This window comes from Erpetoichthys calabaricus, chromosome 8, assembly GCF_900747795.2.
Source record: "Erpetoichthys calabaricus chromosome 8, fErpCal1.3, whole genome shotgun sequence".
In the NCBI taxonomy this organism is placed as follows: domain Eukaryota; kingdom Metazoa; phylum Chordata; class Cladistia; order Polypteriformes; family Polypteridae; genus Erpetoichthys; species Erpetoichthys calabaricus.
This window is the reverse complement of record NC_041401.2, coordinates 188,650,163-188,658,486: the sequence shown is the minus strand read 5'-3', so window position 1 is coordinate 188,658,486 and position 8,324 is coordinate 188,650,163.

Here is an 8,324-nt window from a genome sequence, read left to right as displayed (position 1 = left end):
TCATTTCTTATATCATGGCTTTCACACACAAAATAGTTGTATTTAACAATTTGTTCTCCATCGCCTGTAATATCTAGCTAGATAAATAACCAGAAAAAATAGTATATAAAAATCTTCCAAGGGCAGTACCAGAAATAAAACATTTTGTGTAATTAATTCCACTAACACTCATTGTTTTTTTCTTTTCACCTTCCTTTTTGAGCATGAAGTAGGATGTGATAGATTGCTTTGAGTTCCCAAAAAGTGTTTTTTTTTTATTTATTGTTAATAAGTAATTGGTAAGAAACACACCCAATACAGAAACAGGATCTAAAATCTCAATCATATAATCAACAACCTGTTGTTCTGGTCTTTTTTTAGAACCAGGAGGGAATGTCTTCCCAGGAAGTTTTGGTGAAGGAAAATTCTGTGTGGGAGTGGGTGCATGCATTGCTGAAAGTAAAGGATCTTAACAAAAGTGTGAGACGGTAACTAAATCATTCATAAACATTCTAGCATCTCTCAGTAATTAAATGTCTTCAGTGTAAATTTTCAATCTATCCACCCATATAGATTACAAATCCTTTCTCCAGTACAACGTTGCAGTCTACATGGGCCTATTGTGGGACGAATAAGGCACATGGCAAAATCCCACCTATAGTGGAATGCCAGTCTATCGTAGGGCACATTCACTCATACCAAATCAACTTAATAGTCCTAAAATTGCCTCTTCTGGGATACTGGAACTTGAATGCCCTCAAATAAACCTCACCAGATCACATGGAATATATGAAATTCCACAGACAGTAATATGGAATGAAAATTAGTCCAGGTATGACAGTAAAATGTAATTAAACAATCTCCTCATAAAACAGAGCTCAGAAAAGTACTATAATAAATGATAGTAAACATTTTTAAAAATAGGAACCATGAATAGGAAACTATTACTGCATCCATGGGATTTTAGGCCAGAAGGTGATTGTACTTCACCCTCCTTGCTATTCTTGACATCTTGCACATGTGGGTAGTCCTCTCTGAACCATGATCCTTATCATTTCTCTAAGTGTAGCACTACAGTGCACTTACTGATGCTCATCCTGTCAGGATTGACTTGGTGAACCTACTATCCAACAAGAAGTTGGGAATGTGATTCTCATTACTGTCATTTATGGACATCAATTATTAATAGAAAGAACTGTGTAGAACACCACTGAACATCAGCCTATCACACTTTTCTCTTTTTCTGTTTAACTCAAGGCTTATAAATGGAATTAAAGACAATGACAAAAAATTGCTTGTTTTGGATAAGTTAAAGATGAACTTGACAGAAATTGAAAAGGTAAGAGCCCACACTTTATTCATGAATAAAAAATAACTCATTTGTTTGTTTGCTTGCAAGAGTTTAGTTGTCCTTGCCAAACTATTGCATTCCTACAAGGTGATAGTACATCATCATGTACCCAATTTTCCCTTTGTTCGAGCATCTTGGTTTAAAGGACATCTCCATCCAGAAATGGAATTTTTTTATATGTTACTTACACCATGTAGTTTGGAGTGTTTCCTCAGAAAAAATGTCAATCCCATGTTCTTGTGGAAGAAGGACACTCTTTTTGTTCTGAGATCACTGAAACACATCCCTCCTGCAAAGTCCTCAGCAGCTAGAACTGTCCCCAACATCAGTACCCGCAACCCTCTCTATTGGTAGAGTGAGATTACTGGACCGTTTCTCCTGACAAAGCTCTCGATAACCTCCTCCTTTACTGATGCTGCAACACTCCAGATACTGTCCCACACACTGTTCCTGTGGCAGCTGTCGTCTGTTCTCCTCTGCTCCCTCTCTCAGACTTGAATCATGCTGAAGCCCGGAACTCCCTCCATCAGCCAACGGTCCTGCTCCCTGGTCAACGAATCAGCTAGACTGATAATGTCTGTCCTGTCACTCTCATAATACCCATCTCCATTTCTCTCTCTCTCTCTCTCTCTTTCTCTCTCTCTCTCTCTATCTTCCTCCTCACTTACTCCATGTCCACTTTTTAAACTGTGACAACTCCAGTTGATGCCAATTTATTACTTGCCACCCCTACAGCAATTAAATAAATACAAGTGATCACACATGCTCACGTATGACCCGCTTGTTAGTAGTAGTTAAGCCAACAGGAAGTGTACTAAAAACCTTAAAAACAATAAATTTAATTTTTTTAAACACCCTGTGACATAACTGGTCACATTATGTTGATTTTTCTCCAAGAAGTGTATTTTTCTGCCCATATTGAAAATGTGTATTGGGTTAATTGGCAACTATAAATTGGCCCCATATGTGTGGGTGAGCGCACCCTGCAATGGACTGGCACCCCATTTAGAGCTATTTCTTTCTTTCTGTTTAATGCACCCGACATAAGCTTAGATTCTCATTAATCATTACTGCATTAAGTGGGTTTTTGTAACTGATTATTGAATGGATTTATTGCATCATCAGAAATAAACACCACTGTAGATATAAAAGCTGTGACCCTGAAAAGGTAACATATTTTGAAGATACAGTATTGTAAGTCAATATACATATTGGAGTGCAAAGATAACAAGGGGCAACTTAGATGTAAAATAAACTTTAAGATTTTGCCTATTAATATGAGATATTGTTCACTTAATCTCTGAAATTATGTATGCCAAACTACAAAGCACAAAAACTGTCAGTAAGTATAGTTGCTTGTCAATTTTTTTTAATTAATTATCTTCTTAGATGCTGTAATATGTTATTAAAACTTCATGTATATAACAGAGCCTGGAGGATAAACCTGACTCCGACTGTCATTATCTTATGTATACTTGTTCAGCTGAAATAGTATGTTTCTGTTGCAGGAAATATGTAGTCTGAAAGGTGTACATAGAGGAGAATGTATAGATTCTGATGATGTAAATGTAGAACAACCTAATAAGGAGGGTACAAAATTGAGATTGCCTTCTATCAGCAGCTTGAGGAAAGATACAGGTAACTTGTAAAGGGCTGCCTCATCTGTTCAGAGGTGTCTTAATCAGGATCCTCTCATACAGTTCTTTCTCATTTTTATTTTTGTCATCCAGAAGCAATGAATTTTGTAGAAAATGATTATGAAAACTTTGTGGATGAGGAAAGATTTATTCAGACTGTTAGATCAGAAAGAGATGTGGAAAATACAAAGGTAAGTAGTACATTTTGTTACTTACTAACATTCATTGCTAATGTGACTGTATCCAATCAGTCCATATACACTGTATGGACAAGAAGTATGTGAAGACCTCTCCAAATGATTGAGTTCAGATGTTTAATGAGTAGCAGATACTTCAAATGAAGCACATAGCCATGTAACTGCCATTGAAAAAGAGTGGCAGTATAATGGGTTGTACTGAATAGCTCAGTGACTTTAAATATGGCACTGTCATAACATTCCACATTTTCTGCTCTGCTAGATCTACCCTGGTCAACTATAAGTGCTATTATTGCGAAGTGAAAGTATTGAGGAGCAACAACAGCTCAGCTTCAAAGTGGTAAACTCACAGAGCAGAGTCACTGAGAGCTGATGATGCACTCCAAAATTTTTTAGAAAGCCTTCCTAGAAGTGTGCAGGCTGGTGCTCTTGCAAAGGGGAGCACCAACTCCTTATTAATGCCCATGGTTTTAAAACAGAATGTAACGGTCAGGTGTCCACAGTCTTTTGCCCATACAGCATACATCATGTCTTTATTTTATAAACTCCTACAGACACATTTTCTCTCCAATGTTTTAATCAGTAATGCTTGTACTCAATATACAAATTATGATTTCACTCTATTGTCATTTCATACTGTTAATCTTCTACATTCATGGTTACTCTTAAAAGTTGAAGTTTCCTTATAAATGATTATGTATTTACTGATCTTATGTATTTTGTTCTCAGAATTATGTTTTGTAAAGCACCTATTGTTGGTGTGCTCTGTAAAAGGGCACTAAATAAAATGAAAGATGGATTGATTTAGCGTCTTTCATGGAAAATAACATTCCACACTGCTTTAGAACACAGTTTAGAGTTTTGGTAGCCTAATTAGTGCTGGTTCATCGTGCAACATTGCCGTTTTCAGCCCAGCACTTAGTGCTATTATATGTTGGGCTAATACCTTTGTTCAAGTCAAATTACAAGACCAATAATCCTGTGTGTGTGTGTGTGTGTGTGTGTATGTGTGTATATATATATATATATATATATATATATATAATATAATATAAAATAAAAAATCCTGGGACAAGATGAGACTTTTTAGCCTGGGATGAGATGTGACTTTTTCAGAGAGATACTTTCAAATCCCGCGAGATGAGACTTTGTGCCAAGAGTTTAACCATGCCCGGAGCCAGAAATAAAAGACAAAGAGTAGATGACAAAGTAGATCATTGTAAAGAGGTTCAAAAACGTTGGTGCAAAACACATGCAGAGCAGGTTTGAGATAATGAAAGTACTAAAAATTCGAAAGTCCCAAAAAAATGATAGTAAAGATCGCATTAGTGCAAACAACGGAAATTATTACTATATACTGTATATCTTCTTCTTCTTTTGGCTGCTCCCGTTAGGGGTTGCCACAGCAAATCATCTTCTTCCATATCTGTTACACCCATCACCTGCATGTCCTCTCTCACCACATCCATAAACCTTCTCTTAGGCCTTCCTCTTTTTCTCTTTCCTGGCAGCTCTGTCCTTCGCATCCTTCTCCCAATATACCCAGCATCTCTCCTCTGCACTTGTCCAAACCAACGCAATCTCGTCTCTCTGACTTTGTCTCCCAACCGTCCAACTTGAGCTGACAATCTAAAGTACTCATTTCTAATCCTATCCATCCTCGTTACACCATGTGCAATTCTTAGCATCTTTAACTCTACTACCTCCAGCTCTGTCTCCTGTTTTCTGGTCAGTGCCACCGTCTCCAACCCATATAACATAGCTGGTCTCTCTACCGTCCTGTAGAACTTCGCTTTCACGCTTGCTGATACCCGTCTGTCACAAATCACTCCTGACACACTCCTCCACCCTGCCTGCCCTCTTTTTCACCTCTCTTCCACAATCCCCATTACTCTGTACTGTTGATCCCAAGTATTTAAACTCGTCCATCTTCGCCAACTCTACTCCCTGCATCCTCACCATTCCACTGACCTCCCTCTCATTCACACACATGTATTCTGTCTTGTTCCTACTGACCTTCATTCCTCTCCTCTCTAGAGCATATCTCCATTTCTCCAGGGTCTCCTCAACCTGCTCCCTACTATCGCTACAGATCACAGTGTCATCAGCAAATATCATAGTTTACGGGGACTCTTGTCTAATCTCGTCTGTCAACCTGTCCATCACCACTGCAAATAAGAAAGTGCTCAGAGCTGTTTCCTGATGTAATCCCACCTCCAACTTGAATACATCCGTCACTCCTACCGCAGACCTCACCACTGTTAACACTTCCCTCGTACATATCCTGTACAACTCTTACATACTTCTCTGCCACTCCCGATTTCCTCATACAATACCACAGCTCCTCTCGAGGCACCCTGTCATATGCTTTCTCCAGGTCCACAAAGACGCAATGCAACTCCTTCTGGCCTTCTCTAAACTTCACCATCAACATCCTCAGAGCAAACATTGTATCTGTGGTGCTCTTTCCTGGCATGAAACCATACTGCTGCTCACTAATCATCACCTCACTTCTTAACCGAGCTTCCACTACTCTTTCCCATAACTTCATGTTGTGGCTCATCAATTTTATTCCCCCTGTAGTTACTGCAGTCCTGTACATCCCCCTTATTCTTAAATATCGGTACTAGTACACTTCTTCTCCTCTCCTCAGGCATCCTCTCACTTTCCAAGATTCCATTAAACAATCTGGATAAAAACTCCACTGCCATCTCTTCTAAACACATCCATGCTTCCATAGGTATGTTATCTGGACCAATGGCCTTTCCATTTTTCATCCTCTTCATAGCTGTCCTTACTTCCTCCTTGCTAATCCGTTGCACTTCCTGATTCACTATCTCCACATCATCCACCCTCTTCTCTCTCTCTCGTTCTCTTCATTCATCAGCCTCTCAAAGTATTCTTTCCATCTGCTCAACACACACTCCTCGCGTGTGAGTACGTTTCCTTCTTTATCCTTTATCACCCTAACCTGCTGTATATCTTTTCCAGCTCGGTCCCTCTGTCTTGCCAATCGGTACAGGTCCTTTTCTCCCTCCTTAGTGTCCAACCTCTCATACAACTCAACATATGCTTTTTCTTTAGCCTTCGCCACCCCTCTCTTCACCTTGCGCCTTATCTCCTTGTACTCTTGTCTACTTTCTGCATCTCTCTGACTATCCCACTTCTTCTTTGCCATCCTCTTCCTCTATATACTCTTCTGTATTTCCTCATTCCACCACCAGGTTTCCTTTTCCGCCTTCCTCTTTCCAAATGTCACGCCAAGCACCCTTCTTGCTGTCACCCTTACTACATCTGCTGTAGTTTCCCAGCTGTCTGGTAACTGTTCACTGCCACCCAGTGCCTGTCTCACCTCCTCCCTAAACTCAACCTTGCAGTCTTCCTTTTTCAACTTCCATCATTTGATCCTTGGCTCTGCCCTCACTCGCTTCCTCTTCTTGATCTCCAAACGTCATCCTACAGACCACCATCCTATGCTGCTTAACTACACTTTCCCCTGCCACCACTTTGCAGTCTTCAATCTTCTTCAGATCAACTCTTCTGCATAGGATGTAATCTACCTGTGTGCATCTTCCTCCACTCTTGTATGTAACCCTATGTTCCTCCCTCTTCTTAAAATACGTATTCACCACAGCCATGTCCATCCTTTTGGCAAAATCCACTATCCTCTGACCTTCTTAATTCATCTACTTGACACCATACCTACCCATCACCTCCTCGTCTCCACTGTTCCCTTCACTAACATGCCCATTGAAATCCGCTCCAATCACCACTTTTTGTCATGTCTGGGTACACTGTTCATCACTTCATCCAACTCACTCCAAAAATCATCTTTCTCACCCATTGCACACCCAACTTGCGGTGCATATGCACTAACAACATTCACCATCACACCTCCAATTTCCAGCTTCATAATCATCACTCTGCCTGACACTTTTTTCACCTCCAGAACACTCTTGACATGCTGTTCCTTCAGAATAACTCCTACTCCATTTCTCCTCCCATCCACACCATGATAGGACAATTTGAATCCACCTCCGATCCACCTGGCCTTACTCCCCTTCCATTTAGTCTCTTGCACGCACAATATATCAACCTTCCTTCTCTCCATCATATCTGCTAACTCTCTCCCCTTACCAGTCATACTAAACAAAATGTATTTCCTGAACCTCCCCTCCTGGCATACAGACAACCACCTCTCCCCCTCTTCTTCTCCTTCGGCCAACAGTAGCCCAATTTCCGCCAGCACCCTGTTGGCTAACAGTACTGGTGGTGGTCGTTGTTAACACGGGGCTCGACCGATCTGGTATGGAAATTTGTATTAGACAATCTACAAGTCTCCGACTTAATTTTAAATCTGAACAATATATTCGATCTCTTTTCCCTGTTCCGTTATTTCACCAAGTAATAATTTCCATTTGTTTGCGCTAATACGATCTTTACTATAATTTTTTTTGAGACTTTCGAATTTTAGTACTTTCATGTGTATCGTGCCAACGTTTTGAAACCTCTTTACGATGTTCTACTTTGTCATCTACTCTTTGTTTTTTATTTACGGCCCCGGGCGTGGTTAAATCTCTTGGCACAAAGTCTCATCTTGCGGGACTTGAAAGCATCTCTCTGAATTAGTCACATCTTGTCTCATCCCAGGATTTTTTTTATATAATAAAGAGATATATATAATACAATATAACTGTTTGTTCTACAGGTAATTTCTAAAGAAAACTGGATGTATTTGGGAGATTTTAGAAAATCTGAGGAAGAAACTGAAAGTGAGGATGAGGATTCTCTATTTCCCAGTCTGCACATGTTGAGAAGAGAGCCAGGTAACTACTCCCTTACTAACTGACCACATTCAGTGTTTTGCAAAATTATTTGTTCCTTATATTTAGAGGAAATGGCATGATCAATAAGTAAATACTGTATGCATTTTTAACAACATCATTCAAAATCGAGAACCATTATATTAAAATAAACAACACTGCAAATATTAACCCTGCACACTTAAATTTTGCCCACTTTACCATGCTCCAATTTTATTTTATTACCCAGTAACTCACAGTTAACTTCATTGTATTGCATTGCATTTGTAATAAGCATGTAAAGGAGCAGTTTGACAGACTTTTAGTTTTGAGTCTAATGGTGCAAGTTGATTCTTAG